Source organism: Ursus maritimus, unplaced genomic scaffold (assembly GCF_017311325.1).
Source record: "Ursus maritimus isolate PB19 unplaced genomic scaffold, ASM1731132v1 scaffold_24, whole genome shotgun sequence".
NCBI classification, from domain to species: domain Eukaryota; kingdom Metazoa; phylum Chordata; class Mammalia; order Carnivora; family Ursidae; genus Ursus; species Ursus maritimus.
The window spans coordinates 22,503,585-22,531,163 of record NW_024424897.1 but is presented as its reverse complement, the minus strand read 5'-3'; the positions used below and the strand labels follow the sequence as shown (position 1 = coordinate 22,531,163).

The 27,579-nt window shown below is 48.5% G+C and overlaps 2 long non-coding RNA genes across 2 annotated transcripts; one reads left to right on the top strand and one right to left on the bottom strand.

The window, feature by feature from the left end:
- Positions 1 to 23,161, bottom strand: LOC103661207. Its single transcript, XR_568011.1, has 3 exons — positions 22,423 to 23,161; positions 1,749 to 1,822; positions 1 to 461 (listed from the first exon to the last, which is right to left on the bottom strand). It is a non-coding gene; the product is annotated as an uncharacterized LOC103661207 (long non-coding RNA).
- On the top strand, positions 17,405 to 27,579 carry LOC121105008. Its single transcript, XR_005837424.1, has 3 exons — positions 17,405 to 18,119; positions 18,265 to 18,463; positions 27,074 to 27,579. It is a non-coding gene; the product is annotated as an uncharacterized LOC121105008 (long non-coding RNA).

Below are 27,579 nucleotides of genomic sequence, written 5' to 3'. Positions count from 1 at the left end.
TAAACCACAAAGAAAAACAGCAACAGATTTGGTTATAGTGAAAAGCACCACAAAGTTAAAAACTGAATGCTAAGTGGGACGTATTTGCAACATTTAAGACATGGATGAGGTTAATTACTATCCCCATTATCCAATATCCATTATCTTTTCTTCTAGCAACCGTCCTCCCCCAACCCATATCCCCTAGAGAACCACTCCTCGCCTACTCTATGGCATGTGGTTTGATGGGGCTGGCCCGTCTCCCAGTTGCGGGATGAAGCATATGACCTAGGCTTGACCAGTCAGTGTAGTCCATCCTCCCTCAAGCAAATTGATTGGTTTAGGGCAGGGTGTGTGATCTAAATGAGGGTCAAATTAGAGAATACACTGTGACTTTTCCAACCTCTCAGAAGAGAAGAGCAAGTGGAGTGTGTCTGGAATTTCTATATAGGGCCATCTTGACTTCACATGGAAGAATTGATCTGAGAATAAAGCCAAAACAAAGAAAATCAAAGCCATGTACTGGTGAAAGAATTATGAAGACGAAGTCTGGGCACCTGGACCTAGTTGTGCCTGAAGTCAGCTGCCCCTACGAGTTTAGTTACGTGAGCCAATAAAGCCGTCCCGCCTTCTTTTTTCACCAAAGCCAATTTGAATTCTATTTCTGTCCTATGCAAACCAGAGCAATTCTAATATTTAATTTATCCTTAAAAATATTTACTCAATTGTTGTTAAGGTCAAAAAATTTTCAGAACTATATATGTTATTCTGTTTTTAATTTTTTTTTAAGTTTTAAGTAGGCTCCATACCCAGTGTGGGACTTGAACTCATGACCCTGTGATCAAGAGTTGTATGCTCTACCAACTGAACCAGCCAGGTGTCCTTATTCTGTTTTTAATTTTAAATATATATGTCTATGCATATAAGAAGTTCTGGAAAGACACATACACACACACACTATTAGCAGTCTTAATACCTAGGCAAGTGGCAACGGAGGCCGAGGGAATGCAATTTTAACCCTACACATGACCTTTATGATTTGCATTTTTCCAAAGAGCATTGAATCATTCAATCAACAAATATTTATTAAGTACCTATTCTGACCAGTCACTGTTCTAGGCTGGGGGCATAGCATTAAATAAAACAAATAAAACACTTGCTTTTGTGGTAGGGAGAAGCATCATTATTTTTTTAAACAATATCTTAAAAATTAATTAATCCAGGGGTGCCTGGGTGGCTCAGTTGGTTAAGCATCTGCCTTCAGCTCAGGTCGTGATCTCAGAGTCCTGGGATCGAGCCCCACATAGGGCTCCCTGCTCAGTGGGGAGTCTACTTCCCCCTCTCCCTCTGCTCCTCCTCCTGCTCATGATTTTTCTGTCTCTCTCTCAAATAAATAAATAAAATCTTTTAAAAAGTTAATTAATCCAACTCTGCTTTCAGTGTGCCTGCATCCAGGCTTCTGAGTATCACTAGGGAAGAGCACACAACTGAGAAGATGAGGGCCAAAGAAATACAAAACAAACATTCAAAAAAATCTACAAAGCCAAAAATTGGTTCTTTGGAAAGACCATTAAAATCGATTTAAAAAAATGTAGCAAGAAAGATGAGGGAGAGAGAGGAAACATATAACTACTATTAGGAATACAAATGGAAGCATTACTACAGATCCTATAGATGATAAAAAGATAGTAAGAGGGTATTACGAGCAGCTTCACGTCAACATCTGAAGATTTAGATAATGTGAGAAATTCCTTTAAAACACGACTCACCAAAAATGTCACAGGAACATCCAAAAATGTCACAAAAATATTCTGATTTTTGAGATCACAATAGGCCAATATATCTGTTAAAAGAAATTGAATCTTTAATTTAAAATCTTCCACAAAAAAACTCCAGGCCCAGATGGCTTCACTGGGGAATTCTTCCAAACATTTAAGGAAGAAATAATACCATCTTACACAAATTCAGCAAATAGAGGGAAAAAAAGAGAGAGAGAACATTTTCCAACTCATTTTATGAGACTTGACTAACCTTGATACCAAAACCTGGCAAGGATATTACAAGAAAGGAGAATTACAGCCAATATTTCTCATGAATATAGATGCAAAATCCAATACAAAAATGCCAAATCAAATTTAGTAATTTTTTAAAAGGCAATACATAGTAAAGATCAGATGCAGTTTTGTCCAGCAATGAAGGTTGATTTAATGTTCCAAAATCAACCAATGTAACTACCCATGTTAACAAAATTAAGTAGACAAACTATCTGACCATTTTAATGGATACAGAAAAAGCTTTTGATAAAACTGAATACTCGTTCATAATTTTTAAAACTGAGAAAACTAGAATTAAAAGGAATTTCCTCAATTTGATAAAGGATCTCTCAAAAAAACCCTTACAGTTGGGATGCCTGGATGGCTCAGTCAGTTAAGTGTCTAACTCTTGATTTCAGCTCAGGTCATGATCTCAGGGTCATGAGATCCAGCCCCACATTGGGTTCCATGCTGGGTGTGGAGCCTGCTTAAGATTCTCTCTCTCCCTCTCCCTCTGTCCCTTCCCCATCCATCTCTCTCTCTTATAAAACAAAAACTTATAGTTGACATCATATTTAATACTGCAATATCGAGTGCTTTCCGCCTATATTAGACACAAATATCTTTGCAGTCTTGTGGTAGGCAAAAATATCTTAGGACAAAAATGTACTAGCCATAAAAGAAAAAAATGATAAAGTGGACTTAATTAAAATTAAAAATTTCTGCACATCAAATAATACCCTTACAAAGTGAAAAAGTAAACGACCGAGTGAGAGAAAATAACCTTAATGCATATACCTGATACAGAACTTATATACAGAATAAGTAAATAACTTCTATAACCCAGTAATAGAAAGACGAGCAATCCAATACTCTTTGATAGGCAAAAGACTTGAAGAGACATTTTACAAAAGATATTGGAATGGAAATAAGCAAATGAGGCACACCTGGCTGGCTCAGTCAGTAGAGCATACGACTCTTGATCTCAGGGTTGTGGGTTCAAGCCCCACGTCGGGTGCAAATAATAAATAAAATAATAATAAATCTTTAAAAAATAATAATAAAATCTTCACACACACAAAAAAGGAAATAAGCAAATGAAAAGATGTTCAACATCATCAGTCACCAGTGAAATTCAAATGAAAACCACAACAGAATGCACATCAGAATGACTACAATCAAAGTCTGAAAATATTACGTACTGGCAACACGTGGGCAACCAGAACACTCCTACATGTAAAATAATACAACCACTTTGGAAAACAGTTTGGTAATTAAACAGAAAGAGACCTACACATGTATCACCACCTAATTTACAACAAAGATAGAACTACAATTCAGTGGAGAAATGAGGGTGCTTTTCAATAAATGGTGCTAGAGTAATGGAATAGTCTCACAGAAAAAAAATGGAATCTTGGCTCCTATCTCAGACATACCCCCAAAATTCATTTGAGATGGATCATAGACTTAAGTGGGAAAAATAAAAACAATAAAGCTTATAGAAAAAAAATCATGGATATTTTCATGGTCTTGGACTAGACGAAGATGTCTTTATCAGGGCACAATAAGCGTTAAACATGAAGGATTAATGTATTTGACTTATTAAGATTATAAAACTCTATTCATTGAGAGATACTATAAAGAAAGTTGATAAAGAAGATGTGATACAGGGGCGCCTGGGTGGCACAGCGGTTGGGCGTCTGCCTTTGTCTCAGGGCGTGATCCCGGTGTTACGGGATCGAGCCCCACATCAGGCTCTTCCGCTATGAGCCTGCTTCTTCCTCTCCCACTCCCCCTGCTTGCGTTCCCTCTTTCGCTGGATGTCTCTCTCTCTGTCGAATGAATAAATAAAATCTTTAAAAAAAAAAAAAAAGAAGATGTGATACACACTGGAATATTATTCAGGCATAAAAAAGAATGAAATCTTGCCATTTGCAATGATGTGGATGGAGCTAGAGAAGTATTATGTTAAGTGAAATAAGTCAGTCAGAGAAAGGCCAATACTACATGATGTCACTCGTGTGGAATTTAAGAAACAAATGAACATAGCACAGAAAAGAGAGGCAAACCAAGAAAGAGACTCTTAACTATAGAGAACAAACTGATGGTTACCAGAGGGGAGCTGGGTGGGGGATGGTAAAATAGGAGATGGGGTTTAAGGAGGACACTTGTCACGATGAGCACTGTGATGTATGGAAGTGTCAAATCGCTCACTATATCGTACACCTGAAACTAATATAACACTGTGTGCTAACTGGAATTAAAATTTTAAAACTTAATAAGAAAAGAAAGTTGAAAAAGCAAAACCACAGAATACATAAAAAAAAACTCCTACTAATTCATTAAAAAATCACACAATCCAAGTTTTTAAAAACAGCCCAAACATTGGAAATCACTTCCCAAAAGAGGATGTCCAAATATCCAATAATTACAAAGGGTGAATAAATAAATACACACATGAAAAAGTGCTCGAATTGCTAGGCATCAGGAAAATGCAAATTATAACCACAATGAGATACAAATGCCCATCTACAAGTAGGGCTAACATTTTAAAAGCTGAAAATTTATGATGCAGTGTAAATCGGCATAATCACTCCGGGAAACTGTTCGACAGCTTCTATGCAAGATAGACAGTCTATCTTATGATCTAGCAACTCAACTCCTAGGTACGTAGACAAGAAATATGAATGTTTATTTTCAGCAAAAAAAAAAAAAAAAAAAAGTATAGCCAAAAACGGGAACAAACCAGATATCCATCAACAGTGGAACAGCTAAATTGTGTTAGAGTCATACAGTGACATTCTATGCATAAAAATGAATGAAATACCGCTACTACAACAACGGGGATGCATCTCACAGACATAATGTTGAGTGAAAGAAACCAGACACAAGAAAATATGGACCGGGGGTGCCTGGTTGGCTCAGCTGGAAGAGCGTGCAACTCTTGATCTCAGGGTTGTGGGTTCGAGCCCCACGTTGGGTATAGAGATTACTTAAAAAAAAAAAAAAAGAATATGGGCTATATAATTCCATTAATATGAAGTTCAATGATAGGCCCCCCAAAAGAGACAAATCTATGGTAATAAAAATCAGAAACATGGCTACATGTGAAGAGGGGGCCTCTGGAGGGTGCTTATGGGGATTTGCAATGTTCCGTATCTGGATCTGGGAGTGGTTACACCACGTACCTATGGAAAAAAACCCATCTATTACTGATTAAATTAGTGTAAGATGTATGCACTTTACTATGTGCATGTTATATCTCCATTTAAAAGTTTTTAGGGGGGTGCCTGGTTGGCTCAGTTAGTTAATCGTCTGTCTTCAGCCCAAGTCATGATCCCAGGGTTCTGAGCCCCCACATCGGGCTCCTTGCTCAGCGGGGAGCCTGCTTCTGTCTCTGCCTGCTGCTCCCCCTGCTTGTGCCCTCTCTCTCTCTGACAAATAAATAAATAAAATCTTTAAAATAAATAAATAAATAAATAAATAAATAAATAAATAAATAAATAAAAATAAACGTTTTTAGGGACAACTGGGTGGCTCTGCTGGTTAAGCATCTACCTTCAGCTCAGGTCATGATCCCAGACCAAGTCCCACATCGGGCTCCCTGCTCCGCCCGGAGCCTCCTTCTCTCTCTTCCTGACCCTTCCGCTGCTTGTGCTCTCCCTCTCTCTCTGACAAATAAATAAATAAAATCTTTTTAAAAACATTAAAAAATATAAAGTTTTTAAAAGGTAGTAGTAAGGGGCTCCTGGGTGGCTCAGTCGGTTAAGTGTCTGCCTTCAGCTCTGTTCATGGTCTCAGGGTCCTGGGTCGGAACCCCGTGCGTGGGGCTCCCTGCTCAGCGGGGAGTCTGCTTCTCCCTCCCCTTCTGCCCCTTCCCCCTGCTGGTGCTCTCTCCGTCTCTCTCTCAAATAAATTTTTAAAATCCTTTAAAAAAAAGGTAATAGTAAGATGTTATTGATTATGCTGCTAAATTTGTAAGTTTAGAACTGGAAAAATTCTTTAAAAAGCACAGCTTATGAAAACTGAAACAAGAATAAAAAATCTGACTAGTCCCACATCCATTAAGAAAATTTAATCAGTATTTGAAAGCCTAGTCACAAATTAAGCTCCAGGCCCAGATGGCTTCACCAGCCATCTTCTAAATGTTTAAGGAAGAGATATAAAACTTACAACAAACTCTTCCATGATTAGAAAGAAAAAAAGAACTTCCCAATTCACTTATGAGGCCATTATAACCTTGACTTTAAAATGTCATAAGGATATTACAAAGAAAAGAAAATTATAGGTCTGTCTTTCTCATGAGCAGAAATGGGAAAAAATCTAAACAAAATATTAGCTAAATCTAATACAGTAATATATAAAAAGAATAATACAGAACTACCAGTTGGGTTTATTCTAGGAACGCAAGATTCATTTAATATTAGAAACCAACGTTGTGGGGCGCCTGGGTGGCACAGCGGTTAAGCGTCTGCCTTCGGCTCAGGGCGTGATCCTCGCGTTATGGGATCGAGCCCCACATCAGGCTCCTCCGCTATGAGCCTGCTTCTTCCTCTCCCACTCCCCCTGCTGTGTTCCCTCTCTCGCTGGCTGTCTCTATCTCTGTCGAATAAATAAATAAAATCTTAAAAAAAAAATAAAAATAAAAAAAGAAACCAACGTTGTTCATCTCCTTACCAGAATAACACGCAAAACCCATAGATTATCTTAATAGAGGCAGAAGAAGAATTTGAAAAAATTCAACACCCAGTCATGATTTTTTTAAAAAGGAAAACTCTTAGCGAAGTAAGAAGAGAAGAAAATTTCCTTAATCTGATAAATGCCAAAATATCAGAAGTGTTCCTCTGAGATAGGAAACAAGACAGGATGTCTCTATCACCCCTCTGTAACCATACTAGAAAATTCTACAAGAAATTAAAAAGGAAGATATAATCATTGTTATTCACACACAATCTACCAGCGTACATGGAAAAATCTATATAATACAAATACGAATTCTAAATTAGTTAATAGTATTGGTGAAATGTTCTATATTCTTACTGATTTTCTGTCTACTTGTTTTATCAGTTATTGAGAAGGGGGCATTAAAATCTCTGACTATACTTGAGAAAATATCTATTTCTCCTTATAGTTCTATCAGTTTTACATATTTTGAAGCTTTGTTGCCAGATGAATAAACCTTTAGAATTGTGTCCTCTTGTGGAAATGACCCTCTTATCATGAAATGGCCCTCTTCATCCTTTGGTTATAATCTTTGCTCTATCACTGATTTTGTCAGGTATTATTATAGACTTTTCTCGTGGTCTTTTAAAGATTTTATTTACTTGAGAGAGAGAGAGAGCACGAGTGGGGGGAGTGGCAGAGGAAGAGGGAGAAGGAGAAGCAGGCTCCCCACTGAGTAAGGAGCCCGATGTGGGGCTTGATTCCAGGACCCTGAGATCATGACCTGAGCTGAAGGCAGACGCCTAACCGACTGAGCCACCAGGTGCCCCTTAATATAGACTTTTCAGTTAGTGTCTGTATGGCATAGCCTGTAGTAATATAGGCACTCCGGCATCCTTTTGGTTAGTGTTAGCATGGTGTATTTTTTACTTTTCACCTACTTGTGTCTTTGTTTTTAAACTGGGTTTCCAGGTGCGTGGGGGGATGGGGTAACGGGGTAATGGGCATGAAGGAGGGCACGTGATGGGATGAGCACTGGGTATTATGTGCAACTGATAAATTATTGAACACTACCTCCGGAACTAAGTCTGTACACTATGTTTGCTAATTGAATTTAAATTTAAAAAGATAAATAAAAAATAAAGTGGGTTTCCTGTAGACAGCGTAGAGTTGGGTCGTCCTTTTTTATCTGCCTCTTAATTGGGTTGTCTAGACCACGTATACCAATTGTGATTATTGATGTGGTTGGGGTTAAGTCTCCCATCTTGGTTGCACAACTGTATAAATGTCCTCAAACTCCAGTCAACCACGAGGCTCTGCCTGAGTTATCGCTTCTTGTGCTGTGGCCTGGAAACTCCTTCCAGGATGCAGGTGGGGACAACTGCAGAACTTCCAGCTACGCTTCTCTTCTCTCAGAGATCACCGTCATCTGCTGCCCAATTTCCAAAGTCCGAACCCCACTGTTGCAGGTTTTGTCCAGCTTTCCAGTTGTTTCACGCAGGAGGGTAAATCCACTCCCTGTTGCTCCATCTTGAGCCAAAGCAGAAGTTCAGATCATGTATTTTGGAGAGGCATGCACCTCAATCCTGTACAATTTTCTTGTATTAATTTTTTGTCAATTTCCTGTCCTCTTCATTGCTGTCTTCTCTTTCTGGAACTCCTTTTAGTCAGGTGTTGTACTTACTGGACTGGTCCACCCACATATTTCTCTTCTTGGGAGACCCTTAAGAGCAAGGGCTTTGTGAATTTTGTCTGTAGCTTTTCATCAGACAGTAGAACAATATATACTAGGCCCTCAACAAATTTCATCTCTTTGTCTTTCTGTGCTACCCTCTGAATGACAATTTTTGTGTTACCTTTCCAACCCTCTACAGTATATTTAATTTCCAAGAAACTTTTCGTATTCTCTATGGCTCTTTTTTCACTGCATTCTATTCTTTTTTTTTTTAATTAAGTACTAGAAGATATTAATTATCGGGAGGGGTAAGTTTAAATTGGTTTGGGGGGTTTTTTAAACATTTGTTTAAACTTACTTAAGTAATCTCTACACCCACTGTGGGGCTCGAACTCAGGAACCCAAGATCAAGAGTCACATGCTCTTCTCACTGAGCCAGCCAGGCGCCCCTAAGTTAGTTGATTGCTTTGTTTCGTTTTTCTCTTTCCTTAGCTTTCCATTTTCTTTTATCATTTTGTCTTTCTCTCTTATGGTGGGGGCGTAGCAGCCATGGAAATGCACCACCCAGCTCTCACTCCAAGAGAGCATTTGCCACGAGGTGTACCGTCAACTGACAAACTTCAGCTGGGACAACTCCTGGATGAACCGCAGTGTTTGAACTGGGGACACACTTTCCTCAGGCAACTCCAGCCAATTACTGAGCACGATGGGGGTACTAGCCCCGAGGCCATTCCACCCCGCAGGCTCCTCTCGTGGGCAGTCTTTGCTCTGAAGCTCTGGCTGAGACCCTCTCAACTACACCAGGGTGTGAAACTCTCTCTCCTCAGTCCTCCTTCCTTCCCTCTCTTCTTTCTCACAGGCCAGTCCTGCATTCCAGTCTGAAAACTTTCCCCGTTGACTTCTGCCCCCTCTTCTCTGTGCTCTCCCCAAGCATTGCCCCAGGTAAATTTCCATAAATCTCGGTAAATCTCTGTAAATCTCAGTAAATCTCGTGCACTTCTAAGTCCATTCGGTATCTGTTTCCCCGAGGAGCTGAACTGACACAGGAGTTTTCTTCATCTGTCAGATGATCCTTGCTCAGCCATGTGTATTTAAGAGAAGAGCACTAAAAAGTGAACTGGACGTCCCATGGGGACAAGGGAGGCTTTTTTAACTGGTGATTTTCTTTTTAGTGATTGGGCAAAGCGCCAGCGTTTCAGCGAGAATGCTCCAAATGTTAGTATAGGGAATTTTTCTTTGGAGCCTTCCTTTTCTCTAAATAAGAAATTTCTGGTTTTGTCTGGAGGTGGGAACTTGTTTCTGCCTTTCTGTGCAGGGCCGAGGTGGAGGAGGTCAACAGTTTTTCCACCTCTGCCCCTCTGTGCGGTCTGGGGCCTCCAGAGCCCCTTTTCCCCTCTCATCTTCTATCTCCCTCTGTCCTCGTTGCTACATCTGTGACTTTTCCCCAACCCTCTTCAAAGCATCCACAACTTTGCTGAAATCTTCTGTCTGCTGAGATATTTTCTCTGTCCTTGTGGAATTATGTCTTCCCTCTTTCTTCACGACCATTTGAGTGAACCCTTAAAAGGGAAAGGAGATACAGTTCATCACCATTAACAGGAGGCCCCCACATCTGACTTACATTGCCCCACTGACTTCCTGGCTGCTTTGCGGAGAAGGGACTGTAGATGGGCCGGAAGCAAGAAGATCAGTCAGGAGGCCATTGCCACAGTAGAAGTGAGCGATGAGCGTGAGTGGGCCTGGGATGGGGGGCCGTGGAGATGCAGACAAGTAGAAAATTCAAGACATATTTAGACAGTGGTTTTAAAAGACATCCACAAATTCTTTGTGATGCCTCCCTCCACGAGATGGAACTTCATTCTCCTCCCCGGGAATGCAGGCTGGCCTTAGTGACTCATTCTAACAAATCAACTACAGCAGAATTAACAGTGTGTGACTTTGGACACAAGATCAGAAAAGACATTGTGGCTTCCTCTTCGCTCTCTCTCTCTCAGGTCACTCACTCCAGAGAAAGCCAGCTGCCATGTTATAAGGACACTCAAGAGTTCTATAAGGTCCACATGACAAGGAATGTAGGCTTCCGGCCAACCATTGGCACTAACTTAACAGACATGTGAATGAGCCCCTCTGGAAGCAGATCCTCCAGCCCAGGCAAGGCTTCTAAGTGTCTACACCCTCACTGGCATCTTGACTACAGCCTCATGAGAGACGCGGAAGCCCCGCTAAGTCACTTCCGGATTCCTGAACCAAAAGAAGCATATGTTGTGTGAGATAATAAATGCTTATTATTTTAAGCCTCTATGTTTTGGGAAGTCATCTGTTACACAGCAATACATAACTAACTAACTAACACAGGGGGTGAGGGAGAGAGAAATCAAAGTCTTATTTGGGTTTGGGGCTTGAGCAACTGGGTAGGGGACAGGACCATTGACTGAAAGTAGGGAAGCCTGGGAGAGGAAAAGGACGAGGAATCACGATGTGGATCTTGAAATGCCTTTTAGACATCGGGAGTAGACGCATCAGGTAGATGTTGACTATTGGTCTCCGGGCTGAAGAGATCATTGAGGGTCCCTGGAATGGGGCTCATAGCTAAAGCCATGGACATCCAGGGAGAGAAGATGAGGGGTCCTGGACCAAGCCCTGGGGCCCTCCAAACTTTAGCAGTAGGATGGAGAGAAGGAATCAGATGAAGGAGAGGCCAGCAGGGTGAGAGGAAATCCGGAAGACAGTGGCAACTCAAAGCCAAGAGAAGAAAGAGAGATCAGAGAAGGGCCTGGCTGCAGAGCAAGAAGTTCCGAGGAGCAGCTCCGCCCTGGTGACAGCTACTTCAAAGAAGCCAGACATTAACAGCAAGTACTTGCCAGCTCTTGAGCGTCTCCCAAACGCCTAGCACTTCAGTGGATTTTCCTGTTGAATCATCACAGTAAGTCTGTGAGGTGAAGGACTATGATGTAAAGGTCTATGAGGTAAAGTCTATGAGGTAAATTGCCCCCATTACACAGATGAAGGGACTGAGGGGCAGAGAGATTAAATAACTTGTTCAAGATCACACGGTTTGTGAAATGGCAGAGGCCAGATTGAAACTCAAGCATGTGGGACACCAAAGGCCACAACCTTGACCATAAAGTTTGGGCAGAACGCAAGGGACCTTTTTTTTCTTTCTTTCTTTTTTTTTTTTTGGCATCTCACACTGCAAATTTCCTGTTTTTTGTGCTGGGTCCTGGGAACCTAAGCAAATGTGAGCCCAACAGGTGGGTGTTCCCCAGAGAGCATGCAAAGAAAGGGAGGAGGGGCAGACAGAGGCCTCTGCAAAAGTGGGAAAGGCAGGACAGGGCGGGAGATCTGTGCCTTTTGACTTTAAAGGAGCAGCATGCAAATGATATTCAAAGCGATATGCAAATGATATGCAAATTGCTTTTCGAATGAGCATCTGTTCTTTTTGAGTCAACAGCTCAAGCACTTTTGGGTGAGCCCTCCCCGGCTTTCTCCCAGGGTTGTCCAGGGTCAGGATCCCTTGCAGGGTCTATGATCTAAACTGGAGAAGTAGCAGGCACCTCCCCCAAGGCTAACTGGGCTCTGGACCCACAGGAGAGTGCTTCCCGTCCTTTCCAGGTGAGTTGGTCGTTCATGCGTTCATCTGACAAGTACCAGTAAAGTGCCTACTGGGTGCAGAGGCAGATGCCGTAGACAAGTAGAAGACTCATTATTTCTAACTTGCGGGAACGTACTCTAATGGGGGAAATAAACGAATACAGGAAAGACCTCGGGATCATCTAGTGTCTGGACTAAGGCTTCTCGACTTAGCATGTGGACATTTGGGGCTGGCTTGTTTGTTGAAGGGGGTTTCCCTGTGCCTCACCAGATGCCCAACAGCATCCCTGGTCACTCTCTAGCCATTAGATGCCACTAGCACCCCCCTCCCAGTTGTGACAACCAAAAATATCTCCAGACATTACCAAATGTCCCCCGGGGGGGGTGGATGGGGGTGACCAAGATCACCCCACTAGCTGCGAACACCTGCTCAAAACCCTCAGGTCTGTGCTCCTTGGGTGAGTCGAGTTCACCTTCAAGGACCCAGCTTGTGCCATGTTTTTGTACTTGAACCGTTGTAGAGGGCTGTGTTTCTCCAATTTCACATCTCATTCCTTTCCACCAAACATGACCCTCCCTTGACCCCCCCAGGCCCCCACTCTGAGCAGGAGCTGTTACTCAGTTCCAGCCCCCAGAGATTCCTGAGGAACATTCAAGGTCACCCCCGAACTAAATGGCCCTCGCCTTGAGCCCTTCAGGTTTGCATGTCTGCTTTTTAGCATCATTCTGCCTCTCTTTCCCTTGTCATNGAGTTGTCACCTGTGGGACTGTCACGCTCCTATCTCTGCCGGCCCCCATTCCTTTTGATTGGCAGCTTCCAAAGTTAAGAAACAAGATTTTGCACATCAGTGTTTTTCTGGCTGTGCTCTGCCAAGCACTGGGAGTCCTGCGGGCCTCTCAGAAGCCCCCAGGGGGTGGCGGGAGGGGCAGGAGAGGCTACCAGAAGGGTGGAGGTGTAGAGCAGGCAAGCCTCACCAGCTCCCCACCAGTGGTTCCTTCACAGCAGTTGGACTTTTCCTGGTTTTGTTTCTCTCTGCTTCTGCATGATACGCTTTGGACAACAAGTCCCAAGCGTGAAAGGCTTTTGCAAACCACTGACCCAGATGGGGGGCATTGCGAGGAGCAGAGGGCTCCCCAGCATGCCCATGTCTGTGCTTTGGTGCACAGCTCGATGGAGTCCATTGTGGCTGTTTGGAAGTCCTGAAAGCCTCCTTCCCTGTTCCTTGTTATTGGGTAGATGGTGGGGATGCAGACAGGAGGGTATCACTTGACGGAGAGGCCAAGCCCTCTATGTGTGTGGGCAGAGCAATGGGCCAGAGAAGCAGACCAGGCTTCCAAGCTTCCATATCAAACCACGATGCCTTTTCCTGGGAGGAGGAAGCAGCAACCCCAGGGCATGAGGGGCCCTAATCCCCCAAGGTGGCAGAACAGAGTCTCTGCACTGAAGTGGCAGCAGAAAGAGCTGAGGCGAGACACCGGGAAGAACTTCCCAACTTGGTACCTGGGAGGGAGCGATGGGAACAGCTGTGGCTCAGGCAGCTCTGGGGCAGGAGGGTGTCCCAGTGGCAGGCTGAGAGCTAATCACACACATCCTCCCCCCCCCAACACCCCGTCCTGGCCCCGGCTCCCAACCAGGGCTAAGTCCCGCACTGATAAACCTCCAGGGCTAGGGCAGAGGAGGGGGTTGGTGAGCAGGGTCTGGGGCCAGGCCCCATCCTGCCCTCTGTAAGAAGGCCTTTCTATAGGGGCCTTGCCAGACGACAGCAGAATGTGTGGAGATCTTGTTCCCAAGGGACTTGGGGGATGGAGCAGGCTCTCCCTTCTCCTCCCGACCTCCAGGCCCCACTGAGCCTCTGGACACAGGCACAATCAGGCATTTCATGCCTCCCAAGGGTCAGAATGAAAGGCCTGTGTCTGTCTGCACTCCCCTCCCCCCGCCTTCCATCTTCAGATTTTTCCATCTGCCCCTGGGGCACAGCCTCATCTTCCCCTGCCTTTCCCCCTCCTGCCCACTAAGTTCTTTACAAATATCTGGGAACAGAAAAGATTACCCTCAATGCCCTGTACTGCCTTCCACTAACTCAGGTCTCTGACATGCGGCATGCCTGGGAGGGAGTGAAGATGCTGATGGTCCTCTCCTGTCACTCACAGGAGCCCAGAGAGCTCAATGACACCTGAAGGTCACACAGCACTGGCCAGACTCACTGCTCTCCTGCCTATCTCCTCCCACCCACTCTGTCTGCCTCCGTGGTTTGCCCTGGCTCTGGACTGACTTGCCACTTCTCCATGAAACCAAAGGGCTTCTCTATCCCCTGGAAAATCCCCAGACACTGAAATGACCCGGAGGAGCTTTTGAACCTAAAATAGCAAGTTCACATCAGGGTTCACCCTTCCAACCACCGGCCAAGCGCCCAAGGAAGGGAGGCTCCCTGTATACAGGCCGGAGAGGGGGGTGCTGATCTCTGAGATGTTCTCCCCACCCCCCACCCCCATGCCAAAGCCAGACAAGCAGCCAGGAACTGGCGTCACCATTCTCCAGTCCCCCAGACACTCGTCCCACCGCCACCACCCGTGAGCAATCGTTCCGGGGCCTGACATTCTGTCAGCTTCACACCACCTCCCAGGGCCCCAGCCAGGAGCGCTTCCTGGATAAAATATGAAACATGCAAATCTGAGACAGTGCCTTCCCGAGCGAGCGACAGACTGCACGACCACAGCCTGGCAAACGAGACGCACGCTGTGTGGGGGCGGGGGAGCGAGAAGTATATATAGATAGAGACTTTGGATCTATCTGTGCAACGTGTGTATGAGGCAGAGAACAGCAGGCATGGAAAACTACCACAGCAGCCTCCAGCTGGGGTGGCCTGAGGTCTGCGGGTGGCTGGGGGGGGAGGGAGGGTCACGACGATCCCGAAGCCAAGCTCAGAGTGGGGATGACAAAAGCCCTTTGTGCTTGGACTCCTTGCGGAGGGGACCAGAGATGCAGGGCAGGGGAGCGGGCATTTGGTTTTGGAGAAGGAAATTGATTAGAGGCGGGGCCTCAGGAAGGAAGAAGAGAAAGGTGGGAGACCCAGGAGGCAGAAGTGTCGGGAGTCACAGGGAGAGCACCTCAACTCTCAGGGGGCCCTGGGGGCTCTTGAATATGGCACCCACACTGGTCTGGGCGTCCCAGAGCTCCAGTGGCATTGGGTCAGGGTGATTCTGCCTTGATCCGAACTGACGTGAGGTTGACATGGATGCCGTTTGTCATTAACTCTACGAATCACAGTGGTCCCGTGACCCATGCAGCCTCCCATTCAGAAGGTCTGGGTGGGACCTGAGATGCTGTGTTTCCAGCAAGTTCCAGGTGATGCCAGAGCTGCTGGCCCTTAAACTCCAATTGAGCGGCAAGGGTCTGCGAGGAATCAGAACGACATGAAGGTCACTTTGTTTAGATGGACCTAGAACCCACACAAGTCCCTAGGCGCCCAGGGTGCTGATGCAGATGGAGTCTATCCACGGTGGCCAGCGGTACACAAGGAATGACAGCCGTACAGCCCTGACATGGAACTCGCAGCCTGGAGTGTCTGGGAGCCCACAGCAGCCCACCCTGAGAAGGAGTCCACAGGGTTCCAGACGTACCGGAGCTCACAGGGCCAAGAGTGACACGGCATCTAAGGGGGCTTCAACTAACGAATACGGGCCCTAAGTGGCTTTGGAGTTTCATGGGGCCCGTGAGGAATTAGACTGAAGTGGAGCCCACCATGGCTACAGGGGTCTGGGCTGACTTAGAACCCACGAAAGACTAAGCTGACACATTGGCTCAGAGTGACATGGAGCGCACAAGCGTTTGGCCTGAAACAGAGCCCCTGACTTAAAGGCCCGCAGTGTGGGCCCCAGCCATGGCAGGGGATCTCAGTGGACTCCTGGGAGGAGGAAGCCAGGAAGGGACGGGAGGGATTCTGCAGCGGGGAAGGGAGTGGTAGGAGCCGAGCAGCCAGCTCTGGTGCTGCCGTGAGCCTGCAGGCCTCGGGCTGAGTGGTACTTGGCTGGGCCCCAGGGGGAAGGTGTTGAGAGAGAAGGTGCTGCTGCCGCCCCAACAGCTCAGATGGAGGAGGAGACAGGAAGGTGGAGGCAGGGCCAGGGCGGTGCAGGGCCCTGGCATGGAGACAGCATGTCCTATCCAGGGAGGCCCGGCCATTGGGGAGGGCCCCTTGCTCTATCCGGGGCCCCTGGCATCCTGATTCCCTGCTCCCAGCACACACAGGGACATGCAGGGTTGTGGGGTTAGGGCTTAGGGGTGGGGAGAGACAAACTAGTGTCTCCCTGGTTGGGGGGCGTAGGGCCCAGTGGAGTAAGGATTCTCGCTCCCTGGGATAGGAGACCCTTCCCGTGAAGCCAGGTTCCTGGGCAGCGTGCCCTGACTTTGTTGGGTCCTTCCCCAGGGACAAGAAAAGAATTAATGGAGGTTTCCCCTCCCCAGATCCTTGGCAAAGACCCCGCATCAGTATCTGGACATGGACACCCTCCACCCTCTATCTTTTTCTTTTTCTTTTTTTTAAAAGACTTTATTTATTTATTTGACAGAGAGACAGCAAGAGAGGGAACACAAGCAGGGGGAGTGGGAGAGGGAGAAGCAGGCTTCCCACTGAGCGAAGAGTCCGATGCAGGGCTTGATCTCAGGACCCTAGGACCATGACCTGAGCCACCCAGGCGCCCCTCTCCATCTTTTTCTTAATTAAATCTAGCCCTCACTCCCCCATCTGACCAGACAGCCCTCGATCCTCTTCCCCACCCAGGCAAGACGCTATTCAGGGCCTACTTGCAGCTTCTCTTCGCCTCCAGGTTAAGGGAGAGAAGGAAGGGATGGAGGGGGGGCTGTCGCTACAGATTCTTGCTGTGGCAGGTCTGGGGGTATCAGGCAAGAGGGACACCAGCCTTTTTTGCAAGGGAAAAAGAGACATTTTTCTTTTTTTTTTTTTTTTTAAGATTTTATTTATTTATTTGACAGAGATAGAGACAGCCAGCGAGAGAGGGAACACAGGCAGGGGGAGTGGGAGAGGAAGAAGCAGGCTCACAGCAGAGGAGCCTGATGTGGGGCCCGATCCCATAACACCGGGATCACGCCCTGAGCCGGAGGCAGACGCTCAACCGCTGTGCCACCCAGGCGCCCCAAAGAGACATTTTTCTTGACCAAAGCCGCAGACATCCATTTCATGCGACATCTGGCTCCCCCACCCCACGATCCCCAGGCCAGGACACCCCCCATATCTCGGCCTCTGCCTTTCTCCCCCCACCCACCCCCAGTCCCAGTCCCTGTGTGGTAAGTTTCTCCCCTACTTCCACTCCTTTCTTTGTCCCCCTCCCCCCAGGGCAGGTGTCAGGAAAAGGCTGGGGGCTCCCAGGAGCCCAAGGATACCTTTCCCTGGGTCCTCCCCCTCCTCCGCCCCTGCCATCTTTCCCCATTCAGCTTGTTACTGCCGGAGAATCGATCCCTAACTTCACTCCCGCCCGCACGCTGACCTAGTTTCTGCCTCAGTGCAGAGGGGACACGTCCTTACACGCTCCTAGACGCAGAGCGCTGCACAGCCAAGAGATGGACGCACGCTCAGTGCACTTGGGATCAACAGATGCGGGAGTGCATCCCCAGACACACTCAGGCTCGTGCACACGTGTGTGCATGGCCGGAGACACATCCCCAGTTCAGGAACATGTCAGGGACCACTTCATGGGCATGTTCACAAGGCTCCCTTGTTCACAGGGCCAAGGAACTCAAGTGGACAAACATCGAGGCACTGATAAACCATAGACGCAGTTCCCCACAGGGGCTCCCCCACTCCCTCTCCAGCTCCGGCTTCCAGATCCTCATCCTCTAGTCCAGGAAAGCACCACAGGAAGTACATGGCTCCCCACGGCAGCCCTGCTGCCATGCTGCCACAGTCACGGGATCGGGAAGCACTCCAAACCCAGGAATGGATCCCCTCTTCCCTCCACTGTGCCCGCCCTGTGAAGCGGCAGGTGCCTTATTTCCCCATGACAAGACCCTGTACCTCCATGAAAGGGATCAAGGGTCATTAAGGTGGAGAGGCCATGGTCTACGGACATCAGAGGAGGTGGGGCAAAGCAACCCCGAAGATGGGTCCTTGAGCATCTTAACCCCTCAGCTGTTCCTCTGCTAAAACAAAGACTTGATTGCACAGGTAGGGCATGCGAAAGTCTTTGTAAATGGCTAAGCTCTGCCACATAAATGTAAGAGATCATTATTTATTCTGCCTGGCAGTGCCTGTGTGGGGGCAGAGGGGATCTCCCATATCTGCCTCCTGACAGCCCTGTCCTGTGTTACAGGAAGTCACTCAGCCCAGGAGGAAATGTGGACTGAGGCCCGGGGAAGACAGGGTAGGCAGAGGGCAGGCTCCTGCCACTATCTGCCCCACCCACACCCTCATATTTTAAAGACTCTGGCTCTTAACTCCCAGAATGCCTCTGCAACCCAAGTCCTGCTGTCATCGTGCGTGGCCTTGGGGGTCCCTGCAAAGCTGGCAAGGTAAGCAGCCTCCACTAGCCAACTGCCTTCACCCCCACCCCCCACCCTGTTCCAGGCCTCCTTCTTTCCATGCAGCGGCTCTGTGCCCTCCCCAACACCCTCCATGCTTCTCCATTTTCTGCTGAATTCTTGCCCCCCACCCCTGGCTCAACTTCCTTCCCTGTCCAAACCCTGGATCCATCCCTTTAGACCCTCATTCTCGTGACCCCTGACGTCTTCTGCCTGTAATGGGAGGAATTCCCACCCTGGGCCTATCCACCCTCCTGCTGCACTCCTAGACACCAGCGGCTAAGCTCAGCTGGAAAAAGCCCCCCACCCCCAGGAAATCTGGTGGCTCTCCCAACTCTGGGTTTCCAACTGCATCCTCCTTGTTAGCAGATTCCTTCTCTCAACCAAGCTCTACCCAAGTCTCTCCCCTCCCCCACAGCACTCCTCAACCTCATCTCCTACTTCTCAGAGAAAATGGAAGCTCTCTAGAAAGTTCTTTTCCCTCCCTGCTCCCACAGCTGTCAACTTGCCTGTCTTCACGCTCGTCCGCTCTTCTGTCTCTCGCGTGTGCGTGTCTATCTGTGCGCATATGTGCATGAGTCAGAGCTCGCCTGGGAACACACATCCCACCCCACCCCACCGCCCCCCCTCCCCTGCCTCCAGTCCACCTGAGCTCAGGGTCTCAGCCCCTGCCCCTTCAGAGAGGCCGCACTCCTGAGTGAGCTGGTCCTTTTTCCAGCATCTTCAACCCCCCTTTCCCCCATGATCATGCTTGATGCAAGTCCCCCTCTAGATCCTTCTCCATCTCTTGCCTTGCCTCTCAATAGAGTCACCAGTGACCTCCTTGTTGCCAAGGCCAGTGGGCCTTCTTTATCCCTTGTTTTCTCCAATCTGTGTGCAACATTCAACACTGTTCCCTTCTTTCTGTTTCTTGATGCACTGTCCTCCCTTGGTTCTTGTGTTAGTTAGGATAAGTTATAGCGTGCTAGTAGCCTAACACAATATAAGATCAGAATGCAATATAATATGGTGCGCCTGGGGGGCTCAGTTGGTTAACTGTCTGCCTTCGGCTCAGGTCATGGGCCCAGGGTCCTGGGATTGAGTCCTGCATTGGGCTCCTTGCTCAGTGGGGAGCCGGCTTCTCCCTCTGCCTGCTCCCCCTGCTTGTACTCTCGCGCACTCTCTCTGGCAAATAAATAAAGTCTTTTTAAAAAAATAAAATAAAATAAATTGCAATATAATAAAACAGTAGCCTAGCTAATTTTTGTTCGGCTAATTAATGGTATTCGTTGGGCTATACTTAAATTGTATTAGCTCGGTTAGGCTAAGTCGTATTAGCTCAGCTAAACTCCTGTAACAAAGAGATCCAAAAAAGACGGTGGCTTAAAAATGTAAAGTTTCTTTCTTCTCTGGTTCAGAGTGAGCATTCCAGGGCAGTGGCGACCCACTGAGCAGGCATTCCGAAACCCAGGCTCTCTCTGTGGTGTTGCTGTACTGCCCCCTAGGGCATTATGGGTGACTCAAGCCTGGGTAGCCGCCATGCTGGGCTCTGGGGCAGGAAGGGGAAAGGGAATGTAGAAAAGGTGTATGTAGGGTCTCAAAGACCAGAAGGGGAAGCGCCACACCACCCCCTCCTGGCTCCCCACTGGAGGGAATGACATCACATGGCCACACCTGACCTTGAGGGAAGCTGGGAGGCGAGTCAGCTGGCAGCCCTTGAGCACAGATTCCAGTGGCCAACCAACAGGGATCATCAGGGCCTCCTCGGCCTCTGTCCTACCTCCCAGCTGTCCCTCTCACTTTATGGTTAATGGCCCTCAGGGTTCTCTTCTCGGCGCCCTCTTGTCTTGACACACATTGCCTGGTCATTCTTGTCCAGTCATATGCGGACAACTCCAAACATTTCCATCTCTGGCCCAGATTTCCCTCTTGAGCAGCAGACCCACCTGGGCACCAGAGGCCAAAATCTGGGATCCAAGCCAGACTCCCAGACTCCTCCTCTCCCTCACCCCACACTCAATGCTGGCAATTCTACGGCATAAAGGCCTCTCCAACGAGGACTCTGCTGTCCTCCTCGCTGCTGACTCTCTCATCGTTTCTCACAGCTTCCAAGCTGGTCTCCCTGCCTCCTCACGCCCTCCAATACTTTGCACCTTCCTCCAGTGAAACGTGGGCATGTGTCAAGGCCCTAAGCCCTCTTCTCTTCTCCCTTTTTAGTCTTTCGCTGAATCCCACATCCAGCCCCCCAACCTCCATTCCCACGGACACACACGTGACTCACACGAGTGTATCTCTAGCCCTCTCCTCTTCACTGAACATCAGACCCAAACACCCACTTGGATGTCTCAAAGGCATCGCGGACTGCACGTGTTCAAATCCGAGCTCGGGATGTTCCCCCAGCTCCCACTCCAGCGCAGTGTTCCCTGTCTCATTGTCAACCCAGGGTCTAAGGCCAGAGCCCTGACGCTTGCTGTTATCACTGCCCTCTCCCCCATCCCCCACCTGACCCTCCCCACATCTGGTCAATGGTACTGCACGTGCGTCTACGTTGCTCCATGTCTGTATCCCCAGCCCTGCCACCCTCACCTCTTGCCTGGACCGTGACAACTGTCTCCTCACCAACCTCCCCCCACCTGCCTTTGCTCCCGCTCCCTCTGTCCACTCTGAGGACACAGTGATCCTCTCCAAACACAAATCTGTTGGTCACAGCTCTGCTTAGACCCATCTCTGGCTCCCCAGTGCTCTGAGAACAAGCCAAAATCCTTTCCTCGGCCCACAGACCCTGCGAGATTCAGCCCTACCCCTGCACAGAGGCCCTCTCCCCCTACTCTAGGCCCTGGCCACACTCCGTTCTTGGATACACCTAGCTCACTTGGCTCCCCCAGCCCCAAGACCTTGATCCAGCTGTCCCTGCCGCCTGGAACACTTCCCTCCCCTCTCCCTGGCGTGAACCCTTGGTCATCTTTCCAAGCTCATCACCAGCCCTGCTTCCCAGAGATGCCTCTGCTCTACCGGACTAGGTCAGATCCTCGGGGCACAGCCTGCGGCCCCATGCACATCTCTTTCACAGCACTTGTCTCAGCTGTGTGATTGTTGACTACAACGATCTGTCTGGCCCCCACCCCGCAAGCTCCAGAAAGCCAGGACCCTGACTGTTTGGCTCATGCTGTCTCTCAATGCCTGGCACAATGCCCCGCACATAGTAGGGCCTCGATTAATATTTGTGGAACAAAAAGTAAGTAAAGGAGAGTTTATGGCCACCGCAGTCTGATTGGGCCATCCTTCAGGGCTCTTTGTTGCCTTCAGAATAAACTCCTTACCCTGATACACAAGACCTTTTGTGATCTGACCTCTGCCTACTTCATCTCTTGTCATTAGTACCCCGTGCTCCAGGTAATGCGATCTGTTTAAGAGTCCCATTCACTCAAGCTGCCCACTCTGTGCTCTGTCCTCAGCACCTCCCTGACCTTCACTTCATGAATTCCTATCTACCTTTGAGCTACAACTCAGATTTCTCCTCCTCTGGGAAGTCCTCCCTGATCTCCCAGGGCTCCTACAAGCTCCATTGTTCCTTCAGCCTCACGAAGAATCTCTATCTTGTCCTGCCACACTGTGGCCGTTTGCTCACTTGTCTTTCTCCCTTACCAAGCTGCAAGCTCTGGGGAGAGAAATACAAGGTTTTAGCTATTTCTCGTCTCCAACCTTTAGCCCACTGTCCAGTTAATGCTTGAGTCAGTGTTAATGCCCTTCGCTTCTTTGCTGCCCCTCCCAGTTCCTTTAACATTGGGCCACACGACTTTATACACAAAGCTGAAAACAGGAAATGACCCACAGATCTATGAACAGAATCTAGGAATTGTAGACTACTCATACAATAGAAATACAACATGGCAATGAAAAGAATAAATGCCGCATAAAACAGCACAAGGAATACGAATGTTGCATAAAAGAAGCCAGGACCAAAAAAGTACCTGTCACTTTGGTGAAGGTTAAAACCATTCCGAGTGAAGCTGATAGAGGCCAGCGAGGGGGTTCCGCCCGGGTCAGGGGACTGACTGGGAGTGAGCCTGACGGAGCTTCCCAGAAGCCGAGACGAGGAACGGGTGGTCATCACACGGGTGTGTACATGTGTAAACATTCATCAGGCCGGATTTTCATGCATTTTAACGTAGCTACATTTCCCTCTATTTTTTTAAAGTGCTAGAATTTTGCAATCAATCATCAGGGATCACACACCTTCTGTGTCTGAGTCACTTCCTGCTAGAGAGTCCCCTGGTTTTAGGTGGTGATAGGACACATCCCGCTCCCCAAGCCCAGAAAGGATAAACCACTGAGCTGGGGTAGACAGCACGTCTGTGCAGAGCCCACACCCCACAGAGGAGGCTGCACGGCCTCCTTTCTCCATGCGCCTTTAGGCTGCTCAGGGTCTCTGTGGTCCTGTGTCCTTGTGTCTCTGGCACAGAGCTCCGTGACTTCCAGATACCGGCAGGAGGCTACCTCTGGTCTGTAGCTGGTTGCCGCTGAGGTGGTGAAACATGGCCGCCGTGCGGTCATTAGGAGCCCAAACTCGGGGGCGCCTGGGTGGCTCAGTCAGTGAAGCATCCAAGCCTTGGTTTCGGCTCTGGTCATAGTCTTGGGGTAGTGGGATCGCCCCGCATCGGGCTCCCAGCTCAGGGTGGAGTCTGCTTGATATTGTCTCTCTCCCTCTCCCTCTGCCCCGCCCCCCACTTGCGTGTGTGTGCGTGCGCGCGCATGCTCTCTCTCTTGCTAAATAAAAATTTTAAAAATCTTAAAAAAAAAAAAAAAAGGAGAGCACAGGGATGCCTGGGTGGCTCAGTTGGTTAAGCATCTGCCTTCAGCTCAGGTCATGATTCCAGGGTCATGGGATGGAGTCCCTCATTGGGCTCCCTGTGCTAAGGGGAGCCTGCTTCTCCTTCTCCCTCTCCCTCTGCCTGCTTCTTTGTCATGAATAAATAAATAAAATCTTTAAAAAGTAAATAAATAAAAAATTAAAATTAAAAAAAAATCACAAACTCGAACGGCACAATTCTGTGTCGGCTTAACCTCTCTATACCTCAGTTTCCCCAGCTGTGAAATGGGGATAATAATAGTACCTCCCTGGGGTGCCTGGGTGGCTCAGTCGTTAAGCGTCTGCCTTCGGCTCGGGTCCTGATCCCAGGGTCCTGGGATCGAGCCCCGCATCGGGCTCCCTGCTCAGTGGGGAGCCTGCTTCTCCCTCTCCCACTCCACCTGCTTGCGTTCCTTCTCTTGCTGTATCTCTCTCTGTCAAATAAATAAAATCTTTAAAAAAATTAATAATAATAGTACCTCCCTGTTAGTGTTGTTCTGCAGATTAGATGAGTGACTAGGCATAAAGCCCTTAGAACAGTGCCCGGCTCCAAGCAAGTGCCATGTGTTTGCTATGACAATTGCTATGAGGGGAAAACCCAATCGACAGACCAGAGTTAAACTGCACCTCCACTGGCTGTGTGACCTCAGGAAAATTAATTAAGCTCTCTGAGCCTTCATTTTCTCAACTACTAAACAAAGATAATAATGCCCATCTATTGTTATGAAAGCAAGATAATGTACACAAAGCACGTGACTTAGTTCCTTGTGTGTGGAGACCATGTCCAACACATCCCTCTCCCCAGGCCCCAGCACTGGGAGGTGCTCAATTGCTTGGAAGACTTCCTTCCCCCACCCACCCTTCTCCAGCCTGGCATCATCCTCTGGCGCTAGCAGACAGCAGCATCTAGTGGACAGCTCTAGAACTGCATCCTGGCCAAGTGCCCCTCCCACGCTGCTGTCCTTTAAATAAGCCTTTTAAAATATGCACTCTGCATTGGACAAGTACTCATTAGGTGCCTGGTGTACAGGACACAGATCCAGGACCGAAAGAAAATGAAGCGAAAGATACAAAATGACTGTAGAAAGACGAAGAAAAAAATCACAACTACAACCTTATCATCAATAACCTTAATTTTTTTACTTTAATTAAAGAAAATATAAACACCTTGTAGCGGGACTTGGCACACTGGATAGTTGTCTTCTTGGGATGTTTCTATGATTACAGGAGTGATTTTGAAATGTCCGTTTCATGTTAATAACTCTCAGTTAAGACCAAAGCAACGAAATGAAAGCTGAGGTCAGAAAGGTGGTCCCCCGCCCCCCCCCCCCCGACAGTGGCCTGACTTCGCTTCCCAGGCTCTCCGTGGAGGGGGGAATGGGAGTGACTGGCTCCAAAGCCCCTATTCTTCCACTGCCCTCCACCACCCCTGCCCCAGACATAAAAGAGTAAAGAGGGTCTAATGTTGGCATGGATGACATCCAATGCGGGGGATGGGGGGCACCAAAAAAGGCTTTGTGGAGGAGACGCCATTTCAAATGGGCTTTGGAGAAGGAAGGTAGAGAAAAAGGTGGGTGGCTGGGGAAGGAAAGGCAATCCAGCGTGATGGACCACATGGTGTATAAAGTGAAGAAACTGGGCCAAGAGAGTTAGGGTCAAATCCTAGAAGGCCCCAAATGATAGGCCAAGGAGGCTGCATTTCATAAAATCAGGGGACCTGCTGAGTAAGAAGGTAATCAGATGTGAGGGGATCAGAGGAAAACCAGAGATACAGAAATTAGTTAGGTGGCTACTGCAATGGTCCAGACTAGGCATCCTGCGGCTGCACCCTGATGGAGTGGAGAGGAGAGGCACTGGAGAAGCCAGTGGGAGGCGGAGGTTCAGAACTAGCAGTGAGTCAAATGAGAGGACACGGCGAAGATTCAAGGGACTAAGGATTGGGGAGAAAGGCAGAGCTGTGTCCAGAACGTGGGCTTGACCAGGGGGTCTGATGTGGGCAGGGGGTGGAGACACTGAGCTGAGTTTTCAATGGGGAAAGTATGATTTGCCAGCAACCACTCAGAGATCGGCTCAGGAGAGGGGCTGAGCTGGAGGGAGAGGAGGCGGGGACAGTAATTTCGACTCACTTACCTATGCGAGTGCCAGATGAAGGCTTTGAGAGGGACAGACAAAGGGAATCATGGCGGAGACGTGGGGGTGGAGGGTAGACACCCCGGGGCTCCGTATATTTTAAAGCTTCCTGAGGTCAGAGGAAGAAGGGGAGGCACAGAAGACAGAGCAGGGACTTCTTACGGAAGAGAACTAGGAGACCTTGGCGAACATCCAGCGGAGGTCATGGAGAGATACGGGGGTCAGGATGGCCAGGAGGCAACCATTGGATTCGTGGCTGGGGGTCACCGTGAGTGACCCTGGAAAAAGCTATTTCAGGGAGGAGTCAAGCTGCAAAGATTAAAGAGGCAAGAAGCAGAGGGTGTGGGAGCGGCTCCCAGGAGGAAGGAGGTGATGGTGAGCAGGGCTGGACTAGGGTGAGGCAGGCGAGGTGCCTGGGGAATAAAATTTAAGAAGGCCCTCACTCTCAGGGTTGTGCAGGCGGTCCTGATGAGGAGGGGCCGACAACCGGCCCCAGAGCTGTCGAGAGGTAGGGGCCCACGGAGACAGACCCTCTGAGACCAAAGGAAAAGAGAAAACCCAGTAAGAGATACCCAGGCAGAAGCTAAGACCCCTGATCTCCAAACCCCGCCAAACACAGGGTGGCCACTGGCAGAGCCTCAAAGGACTTGACGTCTGGGTGGGGAGAGGTAGAAGGAAGGACGCACAGGGACAATCTGGGAGCAGGGGCTGGAGACACCCGCAGAGGTCAAACAGAACGGGAGGCAGGGAGAGCCTCCCCGGACCCTCCTGGGGAGACTGACCCGCCCTCCCTGGCTCAGTGAGTGTTGTGGGTGGTGGAGTCCTAGCATCCTGGGGGTCAGCTGGAAAAAGCAAGGAGACCAAGTCTAGCCTTTCTCCAAGCTGCCCCAATTCAGGGAGACTTGCCGCCCCACGTGTCCAGAGGGGCAGCACCCCAGACCAACCCCACACACTGCAGCACATGCTTCTTTCCCTCCAGAAAATCTGGGCCAGTTTCTTCTTTCAGGAACTCCATTTCTGTGGTGGGCTGAATGGGGGCACCCAAAAAGATGTCTGTGTCCTAACTCCCCTCCCTCTGGACCCTGTGAATGTGACCTTCTTTGGAACAAGGGTCTTTGCAGGCGTAACGACATTAAGGTTGTCAAGATGATATCATGCTGGATTATCTGGGTGGGCCCTAAATCCAATAAGTGTCCTTATACGAGACAGAACAGGGGAGGGCCACGTGTAGACGGACGCAGATGGGGAGTGATGCGGCCACAACCCAAGGAAAGCCTGGAGCCTCCAGGAGCTGGAAGAGGCAGGGAAGGGATTCTCCCCTAGAGCCTTCTCAGAGAGAGCATGGCCCTACTGACACCTCAATTTGGACTTCTGGCCTCAGGACTATGAGAGAAAAGATTTCCGTTGTTTTAAGGCACCAAGTTTGCGGTAAATTGTCACAGCATTTGCAGGAAAATTAATCCAGTTCCCTGTTGTGCAGAATGGCTAGAAAGCTTCTAGAGAAACTTCCAGCCCTGAGTTTCAACAAATTAAACCATGCAGCAAGAAAGGGGAGTTCCAGGTCTGGCCAAAAGGTGTGTTTTTTAACTCACCGCCCAGACTCCTTCCAGGCTAAGGCTGAATGCTTAATGCTTTCATTTAAGGAGGAAGGAGGAAGACAGACTAACTGCATCACATCCCAGGGCTCAGAGGAGTCCGCCAAGGGTATTCTACGACACACCTTCCTCCGTCCCCCAGAGCGTGCTGCATCCTGCCCAGGAAAGGGCCATCCTGCTGGTGGAAAGGGCCAAAGCTGACCCGCACCGACTACTAAAAGTGGGGAGCTTTCGAAAAACAGGAGCCTGCCTTGCTGAATTTCTCGTTGCAAACAAAACCCCCTCTTCACAGCGAGTCTCTTCCTACCCCTCACATCTGCCTTCTTCCTCTGCCTTCCCCATTCTTGGGGGGGCAAAATAAGATGGATACCCCCTCAAAGCACAGGAGTGGGAGGCATTCTCCCCGCCCTCCCCCCTCCTCCCCATAACACAGCTGGAGGGGGGATGGGAGGTCAGCAGGGTTCATAAAGGCCAGATGTTGAGGAGAAAGCGAAGCCCAACCCACGCCCACCCACCCCACCCCCACCCTCACCCTCACCCCCATCAGAGAAAAA